This window comes from Scyliorhinus torazame, chromosome 6 (genome assembly GCF_047496885.1).
Source record: "Scyliorhinus torazame isolate Kashiwa2021f chromosome 6, sScyTor2.1, whole genome shotgun sequence".
Taxonomy (NCBI): domain Eukaryota; kingdom Metazoa; phylum Chordata; class Chondrichthyes; order Carcharhiniformes; family Scyliorhinidae; genus Scyliorhinus; species Scyliorhinus torazame.
Genome location: NC_092712.1, coordinates 286772045 through 286793415, shown reverse-complemented (window position 1 = coordinate 286793415; position 21371 = coordinate 286772045). Strand labels below are relative to the sequence as shown.

The 21371-nt window shown below is 47.8% G+C and overlaps 1 protein-coding gene and 1 long non-coding RNA gene across 2 annotated transcripts in view; one reads left to right on the top strand and one right to left on the bottom strand.

Annotated features, from left to right (window-relative positions):
• LOC140425478 (genetic suppressor element 1-like) overlaps window positions 1-21371 on the top strand; it is a 386277-nt gene that overhangs the window by 88275 nt on the left and 276631 nt on the right. The gene's annotated exons all lie outside the window — the stretch shown is intronic.
• The window catches only part of LOC140425479 (uncharacterized), a 40238-nt gene continuing 32971 nt past the window's right edge, over window positions 14105-21371 (bottom strand). Inside the window, exons 2-3 of the long non-coding RNA XR_011947876.1 lie at window positions 18364-18538; window positions 14105-14677 (exon numbers count right to left, since the gene is read on the bottom strand). This is a non-coding gene — a long non-coding RNA (uncharacterized lncRNA). The remainder of the gene's footprint in view (window positions 14678-18363; window positions 18539-21371) is intronic.

Here is a 21371-nt window from a genome sequence, read left to right as displayed (position 1 = left end):
TCGAATTCGGCCTGGAGGCTGCGCCTCTTCCTCAACAATCCTTCCTCAGGCTCTTCCACATACCTCCTGTCTACCCTCACCATCTCCCCCACCAGCCTCTCCCTCTCCCCCCCGTTCCCTCCGCTCCTTGTGTGCCCTAATGGAGATCAGCTCTCCCTTCACCACCGCCTTCAGTGCCTCCCATACCATCCCCACTCGGACCTCCCCGTTGTCGTTGGTCTCCAAGTACCTCTCTATACTTCCTCGGACCCGCTCGCTCACCTCCTCGTCCGCCAACAGCCCCATTCTTGAAGCTTATAAACAGCAGCCAACATGTATAAGAGAGAATCCTTTCTCGGAGAGCAAACTGATTCCAATAGAACATGTTTGAGAGCAAGCACTTAATCATTGATTTCCTCTTTCTGATTGTTCATTATCCTCCTGGATTGATCTCTTCCTTTAATATAGTTCATGCCATCAGCCAGGCCTCCGTCAATCAACAGACAATTGTGACCATTCCCCTTTCCACATCTGCGAAGCAATCGAACCACCTGTAACACAGCTGGAGGACACAGGAATACAAATAACTGATTTATTGGGTGAACGCAGCATCTCAGGCAATGCTGATATTCTTAGCGTAGTGCCGGGGAAATGGCTGCCTGTAATGCTGGAATATCAAGGAACATTCTGCAAGATCATGGGGAAGAAATTCATCCTGGCCCATAGCGCAAAATGGGCAATATCACAGCAGCTGTGTGCGATATTCATTTCTATTGGAGTTAAATTTGTTGGGGGTTCAAGTTGAGCACAGAATCAGATCACAGAATCACAGAATGATGAAGCGCAGAAGGGGCCCTTTGGACCCATCGAAGACCGAGGGCTGAAAAACACCTGACCATAAGACATAGGAGCAGAATTAGGCCATTCGGCCCATCGGGTTTGCTCCCCCTCTCAATCGTGGCTGATGTGTTTTTCATCCCGATTCTCCTGCCTTTTCCCCAAAACCCCTGATCCTCTTATTAATCAAGAACATATCTATCTATGTCTTAAAGACACTCAGTGATTCGGCCTCCACAGCCATCTGCGGCAAAGAATCCCACAGATTCATCACCTTCTGGCTGAAGAAATTCCTCCTCAGCTCAGTTTTAAAGGATCTTCCCTTCCGTCTGAGGCTTTGCCCTCTGGTTCTAGTTTTTCCTACAATTGGAAACATCCTCTCCACGTTCACTCTATCCAGGTCTCGCAGTATCCTGTAAGTTTCAATAAGATACCCCCTCATCCTTCTAAACTCCAACGAGTACAGACCCAGAGTCCTCAACCGTTCCTCATACGACAAGCTTTTCATTCCAGGGATCATTCTTGTGAACCTCCTCTGGACCCTTTCCAAGACCAACACATCCATCCTTAGGTACGTGGCCCAACAATGCTGACAATATTCCAAATGGGGTCTGACCAGAGCTTTATACAGCCTCAGATGTACATTCCTGCTCTTGTATTCTACCCTTCTAGACATGAATGCTAACATTGCATTTGCCTTCCTAACTGCTGACTGAACCTGGACGTTAACCTTAAGAGAATCTTGAACTAGGACTCCTAAGTCCCTTTGTGCTTCTGATTTCCTAAACCTAAACCTGAGGGACATAGGCAGAGTGGATAGTCAGAGGCTTTTCCCCAGGATAGAGGGGTCAATTACTAGGGGGCATAGGTTTAAGGTGCGAGGGGCAAGGTTTAGAGTAGATGTATGAGGCAAGTTTTTTACACAGAGGGTAGTGGGTGCCTGGAACTTGCTGCCGGAGGAGGTGGTGGAAGCAGGGACGATAGTGACATTTAAGGGGCATCTTGACAAATACATGAATAGGATGGGAATAGAGGGATACGGACCCAGGAAGTGTAGAAGATTGTAGTTTAGTTGGGCAGCATGGTCGTCACGGGCTTGGAGGGCCGAAGGGCCTGTTCCTGTGCTGTACTTTCCTTTGTTCTTTGTTCTTTTCTGATTTAGAAAATAATCTATGCCTCCATTCTTTCTACAAAAGTGCACAATCTCACACTTATCCACATTGTATTCCATCTGCCACTTCTTTCCCATTTGCTAAGCCTGTCCAAGTCCTTCTGCAGCCCCCCTGCTTGCTCAATACTGCCTGTCCCTTTGCATATATCTTTGTACCATCTGCAAACTTAGCAACAGTAGCCTCAGTTCCTTCTTCCTACCTAATCCCATTTGCCAGCACTTGTCCCAGTGCCTTGAGTGTTATGACTTGCCAAGTGCTCATCAAGGTATTTTGAAAGGATGTGAGGCAACCCACCTCTACCACCCTCCCAGGCAGTGCATTCCAGACCGTCATCACCCTCTGGGTAAAAAGGTTTTCCTCAATTCCCCCCTAAGCCTCCTGCCCCTGACCTTGAACTTGTGTCCCCTTGCAATTGAACCTCCAACTAAGGGGAACAGCTGCTCCCTATCCACCCTGTCTATACCCCTCAATCTTGTACACCTCTAGCAGATTGCCTCTCAATCTTCTCTCCTCCAGCAAAAACAACCCAAGTTTATCCAACCTCTCTTCATAACTTAAATATTCCATCCCAGGCAACATCCTGGTGATTCGCCTCTCCACCCTGTCCAGTGCAATCACAATCACAGACAGAGGCCACTTCTGCACGATTGAATGGATGTAAAAGATTGATTGGCGCTACTTTGAAGTAGAGCAGAGATGTTCTCTCCAGAGTCCTTCCAACATTTTCCCTCAATCTGACTCCAGTCCCACAGCAATGTGGTTGACTCAAGGGCAATTGAGGATGGGCCATAAATGCTGGTCCAGCCAGCGACCCCCACATCCAATGAAAGAATTTTAAAAAACAAATCTAGTTTTTTAACTTTAGGAAAAGGTTTAGATCTAGTCATTAGAATTTGCTGTACTCCAGTTAGTTGCTGCACTACCCACATTACAACAGTGACTACACTTCAAAAGTACTTAATTGGCTGTAAGGCACATTGAGGCGTCCTGATGATATGAAAGGCGTTATACAGTCATAGAGTCATATAAGCTTACAGCATGGAAATGCAAGTTTTTATTTTCTTTCTATTTCTCAACAGGGTATTTCTTCTTTCTTGCATCCATGCATTGAATCCATGATGGGGAGTTGGAGATAACATTGTCTCCGAGAGGGGCACTGAGAGGGGCGAGGCCTAAACAAGCCGACAAGTCCAACTTCACAGAGATCGGGGAGCTCCTATCTCCAAGTGACAGTCAAGACCTCTGCACCCCCCTCCCCCTTCCCCCCGGAACATTGCTGGCAAATAGACGCAATGCTGTTAAGGAGGAATTTGCAGGATTGATTTCAGGGTCTCATTCTGGAATGTGCACATCAGAGGAGAGGGCGAGGCTTTGTTGTGGTTATGATTGAATAGCCCATAAATACATGAAGAATACAGTGCCTGTTTGGCCCTTGGTGCCTTGGAGCCCATATCCCATCAAGTGACAGGACTCTTAGGGAATGGGAGAGAAAATTAGGAAATAACTGATTGATCTGAGAAACTGATTACTTTCTGGCATGGCTGCACAGTGGTTAGCACTGCTGCCTCACAGGGACATGGGTTTGATTCTGACCTTGTCTGTGTGGAGTTTGCACATTCTCCCCATGTCTGCATAGGTTTCCTCCGGGTGCTCCGGTTTCCTCCCACAGTCCGAAGAGTTACAGGTTAGATGGATTGGCCACGCGAGATTGTCCCTTGGTGTCCAGGGATGTGCAGGGTTGGTTGCCAGCGTGGGGGTGGGGTGATCGGGGAGTCGACCTAGGCAGGATGTTCTTTTGGAGGGTCGGTGCAGATTGGACTGGCCGAGTGGCCTCCTTTTGAGCTGTAGGAATCCTATGATTCTAGGAGGGTTGATAGGTTTTTAAACAGGGAGGTGGTAAAGAAAAAGACAACTAGCTGGAGAATTTCAGAGAGAGATGGAGCAGAGTATTTGCAATGATAGGGCAGAGTGAAGGTGAGGAGATTTTGTACTAGAGAAGGGGAGTGTATTTACAGAAATATAAAGCAGAAAGAGGTCACAAAGGTACGATGACACAAGGCAGTGGAGAGATTTGAAGAGGTTTGAACAGAAGGATGGGAAATTTGTATTGATGTACATGGGGAGCCGATAGAGCTTGGAAAGAATGGCAGTACAGAGAGTTTGATTTATTTGTAAGGATCTTATATGAAAATAATGTTGGCATCCCCAACCATTCCTATCATTTTCACTAATTAACATTTTTTCTCCGCAAGAACTAATCTGCTGCAGGAAGCCAAAATTTTATGTTGGTGCAATAGAAGATTCTGTTTCGAGCCTGGGGTTAAATCTTTGGGGCAAAGTAAAGTAAGATTTACATCTTACTGTAGTGTAAATATCACCGGAGGTCCAAAGGCTGCTTTCCACTTTGACAGCTGACTAGTGGTGAGGGTCGCCAAAGCTCAGGCGAGGGGCAAGGTTGAGAAGGCGGGGCCTTCATGATTAACCTCAGCCAGTACAGGAAATGAACCCACGCTGCTGGATCTGACTCTGCATCACAAACCAGCTGCCCAGCCAACTGAGCTAACCGACGCCAAGATGGAGGGTGGAATTATGATGCATCTAATAAAAACTCAAGACAGCCTCCTAAAGAGAGACGCACCTCAGGATTTTAGCGCTGGGTAATTTCCTGAGTTAGACTGCCACTTTTGCACGAATGCAGATCCAAGACTATTTACTGATAGTGGGGAGTGTACCCGTACCCCTGTTCTATGTTTAACCAATGGATTTACAGTGAAGAACGTTCCACATTTAAAGCTTCCTTGAGCAGGAAATATTGTTTTTTCACAATATGAGACATACTGGTTTTGTATAAATAGGTCAGCAAATCTGTCAGATTTTGTTTTATTCAACAAGATCTGACTACAATAACCTGCTCAAAGCATATGTCTTGATTCCAATTTTCAGCAAACATACGACGGTTTGCTTTAGGACTGTACCAAGAACTGCAGATGTTGCTGCCTCACAGTTGACTAACTTTGCACAGCTAAGCAAGAGAAACTCCTAATTAATAACCATCCACGTTCACGCTGGCGAATGTTCAGCCTCACAATGGATGTGTAAATATCAATGTAATAATCGGAAAGCATAAGTGAGGGGAGCGCTGTTTAACCAATTGCACATTGTTACTTCCAAGAAAAATATAACTACAAGTAGCTAACTGAAACATTGCGTGGGCTGGGGTGGGGGGGATTAGGGAACAAAGACGCTCTAGTCTAATTCAATCTGTACTTGTAAGAACAAAAGTACAGATGCTGGAGTAATGAATAGGGACGATCTGATTGGCGACACTTGGGTTACTGGTACTCCTGCAGTATGTGAGTTATGTTGGCCTTTCACATAGCATGAATAAACACCTGGAACTTCCTGTTACCGGCAAGATAGTCTGTTCATTCTATGGGAGTGGGTGCTCCTCAGATTCTTCGTGCAGCCTTGCAAGTTAATTCTCAAATATGATCCTATCTGCCAACTGAGTACTTATGGTTTGCACATGCACATAGCTTTCATTTTTCTTTTTGTGTCAAAGGCCACTCTGCAGATGCAGAAAATGTCTTTCATTCCTTGCAAATAAGTATATGTTCTCGGAGAAGTACACTGTCTGTAACAATACGCTTGTAAAACTCCTTCAACAACAGGAAATTACTATTATACCCCATGTAGCTTATTCTGGCAGCCAAGCAAACCTACGAGTCTGCATGGCTCAGTTCCAGGTCCTGGAAAGCATTTTAAAAGACATTTGTTACCATACAGATTTAATTTCGGAAAATGCTGGAAATATACAGCTTGTCAATCAGCATCTGGAGGGAGAAAAGACAGATTTTGATAGTTTTTGGGGTAGCATCCAAAACATCGGAACCTGTCTGAGTTTTTTAAATAATAACAATCTTTAATGTCTCAAGTAGGCTTACATTAACAGTGCAATCAAATTACTGTGAAAAGCCCCTAATCGTCACATTCCGGCGCCTGTTCGGGTACACAAAGGGAGAATTCAGAATGTCCTTACCTAACAGCATGTCTTTCAGGACATGTGGGAGGAAACTGGAGCACCCGGAGGAAACCCACGCAGACACGGGGAGAATGTGCAGACTCCACGCAGTGACCCAAGCCAGGAATCGAACCTGGGAGCCTGGAGCTGTGAAGCAGCAGTGCTAACCACCATGCTACCATGCTGCCCACTGCTCACTGACCTGCTGTGATTTCCCAGCATTTTCTGTCTGTAATTCAGTTTGAAACATGTGCGCTTTATCCTTGATATTTAGTTGTGGATGACGCAGATTGATGCATTGTTCAATTACTGATACTTCCAGCACACCTGTAAAACAATCAAACATTGAAAATAATGGGGAAAACTAGTCTTTGAGATGATTTTGGACCCACCTCCATCAACAATTTGCATTTGACACAGGAAGGAATGACAATTGGAATTTAGTGGGGGATTTATGGTGCCCACATTAACAATACACGTGTGACGGGTCATCTGGAGGGGCGGGTGGAGACTCACTTCTGCGGCGCAGGCCACCCCCGCAACCTCCAGGGTCCGTTCCTCATAAGGGGTGAGGACTCTGATGTCCGGCTCCCCACTGCCCATCTGGGCCCTTTCCTGTCTGTTCGGTTGTGGGCCAATTTCTCCCTCCGGCCAACAGAGAGGGGGTATCGTAAGCCAGATGCTTCAAACATCATGGGGTGGTGGCTATGCAGGGGTCAGGTGTTGGCACCGCCATTGAACATGGGTGGAGTGCGCAGGTGGGTGCCAGGGTGTGCTGGGGCACAGGCGCGGTAGGTGTGGTGCCAATGGCAGGGCCGTGATTGGGGAGGGGAGTAGCAGGCAGGACAAGGTGCCAAGGGGCCAATGCCAACTCACCTATGCGGGTTGATGGAGGTAAATTCAATTTTCTACAGCACTGGGTGGCGATCCTCCTGGTGACACTCCATGTGCTGAGGGCTGCTGCCACTGCCTCCCAGGTTGCAATGGCTGCTCTGCGGTTGACTCTCCAACCCCCTTGGGGGAACAGGGTACCCTATCTGGACGCCTCCACGTCCAACAGTTTGCCAGGTCAGCATCTCCGAATTGTTGGGCCAGTGTGCGCGTTGGCATGGCTGCATGCTGACTGGGATTTGCTCTGCGGGATTGTTTAAGTGCTGCTGGCCCTTGTTAACGGAGAGCTGCCAAGCGAATCAGCTGGCAGGACAGTCTTTTCTGGCGTGAAGCCAGTGGGGCATCACTAAGTGCCCTTAATAACATTAAATATTGGTGACGGCCTTGCTGACTCGGCCGTTGGGAAACACCTGGCTGTTCCCGCTCGCTACCACACTTAAAATCCTTTAGTCAGTGGCGTATTTACGGCATGTCAGGCTTCACATCAGGCTTGGCAGATTTGTACGTGTAATACATTTGAATGCAATGAATATTCATTAGCGTGAAACCGCTTTTAATAAAGAACTACCTTCAGAATAAAGTCAGTGGCACCGAGTTCACGATCGTTTAAAGGTGGCTGGCACCAGTCAGCTTTTACAGTGTGAGTCAGGTCTGTGGCCTTCTTTGTTGAACTCACCGGCAGAAGGGAGGGGAGCAGGAGAATGACAGCTTGCATGGAGGCAAGGGTGAGTTAGTGGTTTGGGGGATTTTGGAGTGGAGCCAGAAGTATGGAGGAGTGAAGTGAGAAGGGCATGGCATAGTGGGACGGGGTGGGGAGACTGGGGGAGATGGCGATAATCTGTCAGAGTAAGAAAATGAGGAGCCTAAGAGGCAGTGTCAGTACTGTCCAAATGTACGTGCATCTCAGGGTATTGGCTGCTCAAGACCATATTGGGCTTTGAGTTCAACTACATTTAAATTACCCCTGCTGAGAGCCTTCTTGGAGGACGTCCTTTATAATATATTGAAGGGAGGGCCAGCTGAGCCTGTGAGTTCACTCATGTCCACAGAGTGGCTGATGCTGTAAAAAAAAGTGGGGATGTGTCCTCTTTTGCTGCGATTCTTTTGGACTCCGGCGCTGGACCCAGGGATCCACTGTATTGCCTGACTCTCACCCAGCCTGAGTCTGGAAGGTCGGGCGAGGCAGGTTCTGAAGAAATTTAACACAGGCAAGTGGATACCGAGGGGCAACCTGACAGTACCCCGAGGAAGTTATGGCCCAAAATTACTGCATTCTCTTGAAATCTGAAATAAAAATACAAAATATTGTTCCAGTTCTGATGAACGGGCAGAGACCTGAAACGTGGAATTGAATGCCCCCCACCCCCCTCGACCGGTTTGGTGGCAGCTAGGAGAGGATGGTGTAGCAAATTGGGACCTTCCGTCTTCGCGCCACCGCCCAGATTAAGTCCATGACAGGGAGGCCTGTGGCAAGAATCCCCACCCGTCTGCCAATTGAGGGCCATGTGGGAAGAATCTATTTCTTTTAGTCGGAAGGTCAGTAACTAGAGACCATTTAACGTAATTGCCGGAAGGATGAGAGAGGTTGAGAATATTTTTCAACCAAATAATGGAAGGATTCAGGAACTACTTACTGCCTGAAAAGGTGATAGACACAGAAGTCTTCAGCACCTTTAAAATACACTTGGTCCATAGCTCAGTTGGTTATGGCTTGTCAAGTACATATCCAAGTGTTGCAAAATGGGATTTAGCTAGATACCTTTTTCAAATGGCCCGAAGACAATGGAGCAAATGGTCCGCAGTGCTGAAAATATTCTATATTTCCATGTAATATTGCAGGATTTAACTTTTCAACAATCACCATGTATATTGTGACATAAAACACAAAGAGTGCGATTCAGCGAGCCCATTGCACCCGGCATGGATCTGGGCACAACGAGGAATTGCACACGAGCCCCAAATCGGACACCACACCAGCCGCGAAACATCGCACGGCTCACTAACTCGCTCCACCGGTACGATCTTCATCTCGCCCTCGCTGGCGAGGTCCAGTTCTGAATATTTAAATGAGCCTTATGTCACATTTTAAAACCCGGACGCTGGATTCACCCAGGGCCCGGGGCCCACCGGCCATGCCTGGGAGATCTCGCTAGGGCACAATTTAGTACCGGTCCACACATGTGTGTGGCACCTGGCCGACGTCTCCCAGGCCATTGGATAGCTCCAGGTGGTCGGGACAGGGCAAAGTGGCACCCTGGCACCTTGGCACTTCCAGCCTGGCACCCAGGCAGTGCCACCGGACACCCTGGCAATTCCATTCTGGGACTGTCAGGGTGCCAGGGGAACAGTGGGGATGCTAGGTTGGCAGTGCCAGGGTGCCCATGTGCCTGGTTGGCACTGCCCGGGGTTGGCCCCAGGGGGGTTCTTGCCAGGTAGAGTGGGGTTCCCGGAGGCCTACCCAAGTTTGGGGGGAATAGCGGGGGTCAAAAGTGTGTGGAAGGCCTGAAAGAGGGGGGGGGGGGGGGGAGATAGCGGCAGCCTTCCGAAATGGCGCCCCGATATGCAAGGAGCCTTAAAGCTCGCCAGCAGGAACTCCCTCTAAGTGTGGCCTCGGCGGGGAGAAACACCCCGAGGGCAAAAAAACTGGCAAAGTGCCGCTGGATAGCGGGGTATTTCTTCGCATTCCAGCCACCGATAAACACCCCACTAAACACGCCATTCAGCGGATTTAACTTGAGTCCATTGAATCGCACCCAAAGTAATTTGCAATCACACGGCAGAAAATTAGGTTAAGGCTATGCCACAGAAATTTTCATGGGAGCCTTTTTGGGGCTGGTGCTGAGTCAGGAGCAGATCTTCGATCCAGCCCATGAATGGCACTCCTAACAGCAGCCTATTTCCTGAAGTCAAAGAGATTTAAAGGAGCCAGCACCATTTGCTGTGTAGGATGACCAGCGCAATTTTGGGGCTTGATCTGTTGTACCACATAACTCCCACCATTTTCATGCATTCATAATACATCCCCTATATGCACAAGGTTATTATAAAACCATCCCGAAAATGGCCATAACTTTCCACAGCTTTTAAAAGCGAATTCCATCTGCTTCTGCCCAGATAACACTGGCTTGGTGCCCTCAAGCCCACAGAATTTCAGGAGGTTGATTTACTTGCAAAATGTAGTGGAGGCCAGTGTCTGGTAAATATCACATCATTATCAGTCAGAGACATGCCTTCTGCTCTTCCACATTCACTGCTCCTTCATGATAAGTACATAATTTATTGAAAGAGTAGTCCAAATAAGTGACCTGTCAGAGATTGTAGTTATATTCAGGAAAATATATCATTAAAAAGCTGTCACAGTGGTACTGACATTATAATGAAATCATTTCCCATGATGGTTCTGAATGTCTGTAAGCAAAACTAGATTTTTTTTACAAATCGAGAACAGTGACTGTCCAGAACTGCTTAATTCTCTTGCTGCCTTGATGTTATTGCACTGACTCACCGTGGACTTCAGATCAGGGTCCGAGGGCAAACCAAGGGCCATCACCAGGTCAACATTAGAGGCATGTTACTCTCGTCACCCCTACATGTTAAATGACTCCTGTTGCCCCATAAACAATTTCACAACAGTACCATACTCTATTTCTGGTTACTTTCCAGAGTTAAAAGATAGACTTTAAAATGACCATCCATGCAGGGATATTTAGCATTATGCTCCAATAAACTGCTAAAATATTTTTGAGATATGGATGACACTGGCAAGACACATTTAATTGCAAATTCTTTATTATGTTGAGGCGGTGCTGAAGGGCCTTTTTAAAATGCTTGTCTTTGCAATGATGGTTCTCCCTTTATGAGGTTAGGTAGAGAATTCCAAGATTTCTGATAATGAGGGAGCAGTGACAAATGCCCATGTTAAGGTAGGGTTTGACTTGGAAAGAAACTGGGATGTGCTGGTGTTTGCACAACATTGCTGCTCTTCTCGATCTTGGTGGTAGAGGTCACAGAAAATAAAAGTTCTGTTTGAATACCTATTGCAGTGTATGTTGTTGACCTTGGTCAGAATTCTCCGGCCATTGGGATTCTCGCTTCTCACTGGCTGCACAACCCTGCCTGTGGGTTTCCTGGCAGCATGGGGTGGCTTTGATGGGAAATCCCATTGACGAACGTGGGAAGAGAGAATTCCGCCACCAACGAACGGTGCTGCAAAGAAACACGCGGCTGGGGATCCAAAGAATCCCGCCCCATATATACTGCAGCCACAGTGCACCATTGGAGAGGAGGTCAAGTGTTGGATATTGAGTCCAGCAATACGGACACCAATTAAGCAAATTGCTCTGTTCTGGATGATATTGAGCTTCTTAAGTGTTCCTAAAGCGTCACTTATCATGACGAGTGTTGTGCATTCCAGCACACTCCTCACTTGAGCTCTGTAGATGATGAAAGGGCTTAAGGGATCAAGAAGTGAGCCTCTTGTCACAGAATCCCCAGCCTCTGCCCTTCTCTTTTAGCCAACCTACTCTTGTAACCATATTGTTGACATGCTGATCCAGTAATATTTCAGAACAAGTGTTAATGGTGGGAGAATTGGCAATAGTGACATCTTTCAAAGATCAAGGGGCGATGAATGGACTTTTCTCTGTTACAGGTGGCCAGTCCTTAGCAATTGCATGGCATGAATGTTAACTTCCGCTTAACAGCCCAAGCCTGCAAGTTTTCCCAGTCCTTAGAATCCACAGAATCCCTACAGTGCAGAAGGAGGCCATTTGGCCCATCGAGTCTGAACCAGCCCTCTGAAAGAGCACCCTACCTAGGTCCAGTCCCCCACCCTATTCTCCATAACCACGTAACCCCATCTAATCTGCACATCCTTGGACACTAAGGGGCAATTTTAGCATGTCCAATCCACCTAACCTGCACATCTTTGGACATCGTGGGCGAAATTCTCCCCCAACGGCGCGATGTCCGCCGACTGGCGCCAAAAACGGCACCAATCAGACGGGCATCGCGCCGGCCCAAAGGTGCGGAATGCTCCGCATCTTTGGGGGCCGAGCCCCAACATTGAGGGGCTAGGCCGACGCCGGAGGGATTTCCGCCCCGCCAGCTGGCGGAAATGGCGTTTGTTGCCCCGCCAGCTGGCGGAAATGGCGTTTGGTGCCCCACCAGCTGGCGCGGAAATGCGGCGCATGCGCGGGAGCATCAGCGGCCGCCGACAGTTTCCCGCGCATGCGCAGTGGGGAGAGTCTCTTTCGCCTCCGCCATGGTGGAGGCCGTGGCGGAGGCGGAAGGGAAAGAGTGCCCCCACGGCACAGGCCCGCCCGCGGATCGGTGGGCCCCGATCGCGGGCCAGGCCACCGTGGGGGCACCCCCTGGGGTCAGATCGCCCCGCGCCCCCCCCCAGGACCCCGGAGCCCGCCCACGCCGCCTGGTCCCGCCGGTAAATACCAGCTTTGATTTACGCCGGCGGGACAGGCGATTTCTGGGCGGGACTTCGGCCCATCCGGGCCAGAGAATTGAGCGGGGGGTCTCGCCAACCGGCGCGGCACGATTCCCGCCCCCGCCCAATCTCCGGTACCGGAGACTTCGGCGGAGGCAGGGGCGGGATTCACGGCGGCCAACGGCCATTCTCCGATTCGGCGGGGGATCGGAGAATGACGCCCCCTATTCTGAACGAGTTCTGAATGGAACTGAATCATGGAATGGTGCACAATTAGTCAGCTAAAACTATTTTTGGAAGACCTAATACTCTCACAAGATTTTCAAAAGTGTATTTTAAGGACAGATAAAGTGGACCATATCAGTGTTCTGATGCATTTGAGTAACAGGGTGGTTTCCTTGCAAAGTGGAGTGCCAATCAGAGCAGTAACGAAATATTGAAATCAATCTGCGGAATACTGTGTGTTCACTGACTTCTGGTATGTAATGTGAATAGCGGTCATAATGCAGGGCCATTAATCTATGGCCTCTTGAAGTTATGAAGGCTAATGATAACTTCTCAATGCTGATTGAAATTAGGGACCTTTCCTTCTTTTTGGAAATCATAATTGGACGTCTTGATAATTCATAATTTCATGAGAAATTTGTTCCCCCTAATTCTTCCCCGTGCTGTCCTTACAGGCTAGGATATGGACCTATGGGAACCAGCTATCATTAATCCGTCATTCATGTGGGCCAAGTCTGATCCTGTTCTTAGTTAACAGCTGCTTACGCACATTTCCAACGGATCACAAGCGCCTTATCAAGGGAAATTCGGGATGGGCAATAAATGCTGGCCTAGCCAGCGACAGCCACATCCGTGAAAAAACAGTGGCTCGACAGTAGTCAGAAGTAGACACCCTGGCTGGTTTTGTCCTCCTCTATCTAGCTCACTGAAAACAATGATACTTTCCCCCATCGCTATCCCAGCTGAGATTAGGGCAGCACGGTAGCATTGTGGATAGCACAATTGCTCCACAGCTCCAAGGTCCCAGGTTCCATTCCGGCTTGGGTCACTGTCTGTGCGGAGTCTGCACATCCTCCCCGTGTGTGCGTGGGTTTCCTCCGGGTGCTCCGTTTTCCTCCCACAGTCCAAAGATGTGCAGGTTAGGTGGATTGGCCATGATAAATTGCCCTTAGTGTCCAAAATTGCCCTTAGTGTTGGCTGGGGTTGCTGGGTTGTGGGGATAGGGTGGAGGCGTGGACCTTGGGTAGTGTGCTCTTTCCAAAAGCCGGTGCAGACTTGATGGGCCGAATGGCCTCCTTCTGCACTGTAAATTCTATGAAATCAACTAAGTAGAGGCAGACCCAGGAATGATTTAGCATTTTCCTGATTTGCATGGCACAACATCTGTTTCTTGCAAGTACTTTTGCATTCAGTTCATATTAAATTTGAAAACTGGTAGCACAGTGTTGCAGCAAATTTCCGCTGAATGGCAGGGTAGCACGCGGGTTCCTTCTACAGCCGTCCTAATGCTGAAGTCCATTCTCAGACTGTGAGTAGAATTCTAACTGTGCACAGCCGCTTTGTTACACCTATTTCAAAAATGACGTTAAGAGAAACTTGGGAACAGGCTTTGTGCTTGCCTTTTTGATCAGGGAATAATGCGTGACTTCAGAAGAGAAGGACTTGAAAGAGAAAATATCAACTAGAAAATTAATAAAGCAGTCACTGGAAACTTTAAACCTAAGATGACAAAATGAATAATAAGCATTGTTATGAACATTCTTGATCTGCATGTTCAATTTATTTTTTTGGTTGCAGATTCTGTCAATTTATTCAATAACCAGCTGTCACTTTTGTTATTAAACGTGAATGTGACACCCTGAGAGTTTTTATTCGGAACTAGTACAGATATAAAGAACTTTGTGAGCCCTCTGCTCCCAACTCATGACCAAAAGGCTACTGTATGCACCTGTTCAGCTGCCGTACGTGTTCACAGAATGGGCTCCAAGGAGACACATTTGCATGTGAAATGCATGGCTTCGTTTTTGGTCAAAAGAGGTACTGGGGCATGACAAGTTCATATTGTTGCATTATGACTTCTATGCTCTGCTTTGTGCTTTTGCCTTATTGAATAGCCATTTATATGGATGCATCAGATCTTTCAGGAAAAAAGGCTCCTCTTTAATTTGGTGAATACAATACAGTCTTTTACAAAAAAAGAGAGAATCCAGATTGGTGGCACTGTAATTTGAACTCCAAAGATTATCATAGTTAAAATAATCTTCTGTTTGTGAAGAGATAATTTTTCTGACTGCAACCATTCTGTTGTTACCAACTACGGTGACATTTGACCTGATGTTGGAAAGAAAGAGAAACGTTGTGTATTAGAAAACAGCTGGGTGACCACATGGCTTGATCAATGAAAGCACACAACATAGGTTCATACAGATATTTAATGTTGCCTGTCATAGATTGCACCATTCATATTGGTATGCATTAGCTTTCATGCTATTGCTTTGCTTACATCTGACAAGCTACTCAAGTAGTTAGAAACCTGTCGGTAATGTTGTTCAATGTTAAACACTGCTCTGAAAACAGAAAGCTGAAGAGAGGAGCCCAGGCTTTAAACTGGAGTGAAATTTCACAATCGGTGTGGTCCAATGACAGGCAGACTCACCCTAACTTGATGATGTTTAGACAGGGCCATTTTAACTCTTGAACCATTATTTAGCCTTAGTTCCTATCCAAATCTTGCTCTCCTTGGTTTCACAAAGAAACCTTTCCAAAAAAAAAGTGTCTCATTAAATTGCTGGCCCTCATCTAGGCCTGGTGTTTCTTGGCACCTGACGTTCCTGGTAAGGCCCAGCACTGGGCGCCAAACAAGTGACACCACGTTAACATAGGAGCAGGGCCGCACTTCTCCCTGTGTCTGCGAGGGTCTCACCCCCACAACACAAAGTTGTGCAGGGTAGGTGGATTGGCCACGCTAAATTGGAAAAAAAGAATTGGGTACACTAAATTTAAAAAAGAAAACATGGTAGCAAGGCCTTATTGACAACATCGGGTCATGACTTCTGCATCTTAACGAAGACCTCAGCAGCTTGTTCTCAGGGCCACTGATGCTGTACCAAAAGAACTTGCTAAAACGGTGCAGAGTGCATGCAGCTGTGACAAGGTTGACCATGCAGCCCCAATTTTGATCCCCCACATACCTGGGGCGGGATTCTCCCCTACCCGGCGGGGTGGGGGGTTCCGGCGTAATGGAGTGGCGGGAACCACTCCAGCGTCGGGCCGCCCCAAAGGTGTGGAAGTCTCCGCACCTTTAGGGGCCAAGCCCTCACCTTGAGGGGCGAGGCCCACGCCGGAATGGGGTGTAGCTTGGAGGAGAACTTATCGGTGGTGTTGTCCTGCACCTGCTGCCTTTGTCCTCCAAGGTGGTAGAGGTCACAAGTTTAGAAGGTGCTGTTCAAAGTGCCTTGGTGAGTTGCTGCAGTGATTCTTGTAGATGGTATGCGTTGCTGCCACTGTGTGTTGGTGGGGGAGAGAGTGCATGTTTAAGCTGATGGAGGGATGCCGATCAAGTGGCTGCCTTGTCCTGGATGGTGGCGAGCTTCTTGAGTGTTGCTGGAGCTGCACTTATCCAGGTAAATGGACAGTATTCCATCACATTTCTTTCTAACTTGTGCCTTGCAGATGATGGGCAGGCTTTGGGAGATGGGAGGTGAGTTACTTGCCCCTGAATTTCCAGCCTCTGACCTGCTTTTGTAGCCACAATATTTATATGATTGGGTTAAATCCAGAGTGATGTTCATAGTCTGAAAGAAGGGAAGTTCCCAACTTCAGTCTCTGCAGTTGAGTGAAGTCCTTCACTCAGTTTGTTAGTGTCCTTCCTTTTGATTTTCCTTTGTTCCCATTTATTTCGATTTATTTTATTATTTTTGATCGGTGGACTCCTCAGGAAGGACATACTGGCACTGGAGCGGGTCCAGCGGAGATTCACACGGCTGATCCCAGGAATGGTAGGCCTAACATACGATGAACGTCTGAGGATCCTGGGATTATATTCATTGGAGTTTAGGAGGTTGAGGGGAGATCTAATAGAAACTTACAAGATAATGAATGGCTTAGATAGGGTGGACGTAGGTAAGTTGTTTCCATTAGCAGGGGAGACTAGGACCCGGGGGCACAGCCTTAGAATAAAAGGGAGTCACTTTAGAACAGAGATGAGGAGAAATTTCTTCAGCCAGAGAGTGGTGGGTCTGTGGAATTCATTGCCACAGAGGGCGGTGGAGGCCGGGACGTTGAGTGTCTTTAAGACAGAAGTTGATAAATTCTTGATTTCTCGAGGAATTAAGGGCTGTGGCGAGAGAGCGGGTAAATGGAGTTGAAATCAGCCATGATTGAATGGTGGAGTGGACTCGATGGGCCGAATGGCCTTACTTCCGCTCCTATGTCTTATGGTCTTATGGTCTTATGGACTCATAATCAGAATGTGAGTTTAAGCAGTGGACTTAAGCTGAGGCAGCCTGCTAGTCTGGACGATGTGCTCCAGGATTTGTTTTGTGGAGAGGAGAATAAAGATTTGTCGGCACCGAGGGATGTTAAGAGTGGACTTTGGAGGAAGATGGTTTGATTGGTTGGCTGGCAACCTGTGGGTTGGCCAGGGACAGTGTTCTGGCTGACAACAGTCAGTGATTGGTTCCTGCGAGATGCTTCTGAAAGAGCTGGGCAAAGTGATTAGTCCTTGGATGAAGTAGGAACACCTCTGCTGAGGTAAAGAACAGCTTTATTGTTCTAGAACCAGTGAGTGCCTGACACATCTTTACTATATATTTGAAATGATTTTGAATCTACAATTATAATAATATAATAATCTTTATCATTACAAAGAAAGTAGACGGCCTTGCCAGAGGAAACCATCTCAAGTTTAGAAGGAAGAAGCATCAAAGCGAAAGTTTGAACTCCTGAAAGACTGACGGGAAGCCAACCTAGTGCACCGGAGAGCCTTAATCCTTTTATTAATTGGTACCACACTCACGTAGATGCATTCTGAAACTATAGTAGAGAATGATGTGAGTATTTAAAGTGCTAGTGGCTGAGAAGAAAAACTGGAGAGGGTGAAAATAAAGGAAACTAATAAGGTTTGAAATTTGATTTGTGAATCCACTTTATCACAACCACTCTTCAGGAAAGATTCTTCATGGCAGGAGTGTTAAAACTAATAGATGGAAAATCCTGGGAGAAATTGGCACAGTGACAGCACTGCTACCTCTGGACCAGAAGCTTCAGGTTCCAGTAGAATACTAGGACTTGTTGGCTATGGAAGGAATGATTCAATGGGATGATAATCACCTTGGGAACCCTTCCACCACTTCTTCTCCTCTAACCTCCAATGGGGAAAGCAATATGGCCTGTAACTTCCTCAGAGTGGCAATCTCCGGCAGATTGCCACTCCTGACAGACTTACCGACACTGTAATTCCAAAGTCCCTGTTTTGTTCAACCATCTGCACTCCGGCTTGGTGAGACAGGAGCAGGGAAGCAGCCCCCGACTACAATGGCATGGAGTAACTGGGGTGCATAGAGGGAATTTTATGGCATGAGCTGGGAAGAGTCAGTCCGGGAGTGGGGGGGGAGGGGGGGGGGAGGGGTCAGACCAGGAGGGGGGGTCAAACCGGAATGGGGACCATTGGAACAGAGTGGAATGGATCAGTCTGTGAGAGGTTTGCCAGGAGCGGGCGGGGATCAAACCAGAGGGGGTGGATTGGACCAGAGTGTGGGTGGGGGGGGGAACAGACCAGGAGCGAGGGGGGGGGGAAGTTGGGTCAGGTTGGGCCGGGGGGGAGGGGTCCGGTTGGGTCAGGGATGGGGGTGATGTGGTGGGTCCCCTGGGGTGGTCATGTGTGTTGGGGAGGCGGGGGCACGTCCTGTGAGAGGCTGGATTGTTTAACACAACCACCCCCAGATTAGAGACCCCTGTCTGGAATCTAGAGAACAATCCAGACAGGGGCACTTAAACAAATTCAGTTGTAACATCACCTGGAAGTACCACATGTTCATTTCTGGAAAGAGAGCATCTGTGACCCGTGTATAAACACCTCGGATCCATTAGTTGCAAGCCATTCATTGATTTCTTGTGGGGGGCTGTGGTTGACAACTTCCACAAACCAGCTGTGAGCCTTGCTTCATTTATCTTCTTCATGGATGAGTAGTGCTGTAACCACAATGTTTACAAACATCAACCACATCAAAGAGAGTTAAGTACATTCCAATCACGCCCCTTCATGCTTGAGTGATTTTGAAGTGCTGAGTTTGAAATTGACAGCTGTATGGGCAGGCCACATTGCCCGCATGCCCGACACAAGACTCCGAAAACAAGTGTTCTACCCGAGCTCCGCAATGGCAAACAAAAATTAGGAGGGCAGAGGAAACGTTACAAGGACACTCTGAAACCGCCTTCAATAAATGTAACATCCCTCTCAACATGTGGGAATTGCTTGCCTTAGAATGCACAAGCTGGGGACAAAACAGCCACGAAGGCACCAATCATCTCGTAGGGTGGGGCATACGGAGGCCAAGCGTAAACAGCGGAAGGAGAACGCAGAATCCAGAGCTTCCCACCCACCGCATCAAACTCCACCTGCCAGACCTGTGGCAGAGTCTACGGATCCACAATCGGACTATTCAGCCACCGCAGAACCCACCTCCCCGGTGTGGAAGCATGTCATCATCGACGCTGAGGACTCCCCAAGAGTTACTGAGAAAAGATGACAGGGCAGCAAGGTGGCGCAGTGGTTAGCACTGATGCCTCACAGCGCCGAGGTCCCAGGTTTTATCCCGGCTCTGCGTCACTGTCCGTGTGGAGTTAGTACATTCTCCCCGTTTCTGCGTGGATTTCGCCCCCACAACCCAAAGATGTGCAGGGTAGGTGGATTGGCCACGCTAAATTGCCCCTTAATTGGAAAAAATTAATTGGACACTCTGAATTTATTTAAAAAAAAGAAAAGATTAGGAGAAATAAAAACTAACTTCCGTGTAACTTTTAAAGATCCAGACCAATCCCCATTTGGGGCTCCCTGCACACCCCCAACCTTCCAGGGGACTCCCCCCAACCCCCCCCCCCCACCATGGTATTCCCCACCCCCCGATCCACCGTAGTTTGCCCCCCAAACCTGTGCACTGGAGTCTCATCCCTGACCCGGCTAGACTACTGGGCCCTTTGCCTTACGGCAGCTCATGCAGTAAAATCCGACACAGCTGGACTAGGCTGGGTCCTGCGGGAGCTCTTTCAATACAGGCTCCCAAGCAGCTCCGCCATTGGAGGTCGCAGCGCAATTGTCCAGGGCAGGTACGTGCGCGTTAAAGTCTTGTAATTCCAGTGGACCATTGCTTCAGAGATCTAGTCAGAGGTTATAGCCCATTGTAAGTTCTCTCTCCAATGTGGGATATCACTACTGATATCATTGGCAGAGAGTGGATGTATAGCATTTGTGATCCGAACAGGGTTTTTGACTATTTTCCTTTCCTTTATTTGTTTAACCTAACTCTCTCACTCGCACATGGGCATGGGCTCTTGAAACTGCATTGTGCTGCCATAAGGTCTCCCTGAGCGAGATCTTCTGGCCTCACCGTGGCTTGGCTCTCAGTGGCAAGAGGTGGCCCACCGTTGGCCAGCAGCAGGATCTTGTGGTCCCGCCGTTATCAATGGGATTTCTCATTGAATACACCCCACGTCACCAGGAAACCCTCAGAGGGACTGCGGAGTCGGCAGGACCTCTCACCCCTTGTCTCTGTCTTTTTTCTGTGTCTGTCCAAGACTCTGGCCCTGCAGCTGCACAACTGGAAAGGGGGGCTACTCTTCCATGAATGTAGTCATTCAATCAAACCTTCCCAAGCGCCAGCACTGACAATGCCACCCAAGCGGTTTGAACAATGAGCTGAAGAGTCGATGCAAAGTGCTTGCACCAGCACAAGTAAACAGGAGTAGATGCAAGTGGATAGGGCTTTGCAAGGAATGGTTCAGGTTCTAGTTCTGCTGAAGGGGTAGATATTTAAAGTTTGAGCCGTCAAAATGAAGAGGTTTACTACTATACACAAACAATTGCTCAGTGTAACTGCCAGGGAGCTATCGCCATGTGGTGGGGGAGAGTGCTGACTGCTAGTTGGTGTTACCCGCCAGCTTCTTCACCATCCTCAGCATCTTCTGGTTAGAATTCCACATTCAATGTTTCTCCCATTACACAACCAAGTTACACATCAGGCAGCAAACCGCTCTGATCCAGGATTTACTCTCTGGGCTTTACTGGGGGAAGACGCAGACCTGTCCTGACAGCAGGATTGATGTTTTAGCACCTCCTCTGGTCTGCTTGATGAGATTGTAGTTGACCTGTAGCCCTGTTCGCTGCACGGTTTGACAGTCAAGTGTGGGTTTCCGATAGATGAGCATGCTTGTCTTTCAACCAAAATTATGTTTCCCATTCAGGTTAATGTAAAAGATGCTGGAGTAAATCTAGTGCCAGAATACAGATTAACTGGGCATTCATCTCACTTACTGTTTGTGGCAATTTACTATATGCAAATTGGCTACTGCTGTATTTATCAACATTACAATAGTGACTGCACCTTGTAATTCATTGGCAATGACGTGCTTGGGATCCCCTGAGGATATTCTAACGTGTTTATTAATTGCAAGTTATTTCTGTTGTTAACCATGTCTGCGTGGGCCTCACCCCACAACCCAAAGATGTGCAGGATAGATGGATTGGCCGCGCTAAATTGCCCCTTAAATGGCTTTTTTTTTAAATTCTGTTGTTAAACTCCATTGATATACCTGACTTCAACTGAACACAAGTTGGAAAGGTTTATTTTGATGGTTGTTGACACTGAAGGGGCTGGTTTAGCACAGGAATAAATCGCTGGCTTTGAAAGCAGACCAAGGCAGGCCAGCACGGTTCAATTCCCGTAACAGGCACCGGAACGTGGCGACTAGGGGCTTTTCACAGTAGCTTCATTTGAAGCCTACTTGTGACAATAAGCAATTTTCATTT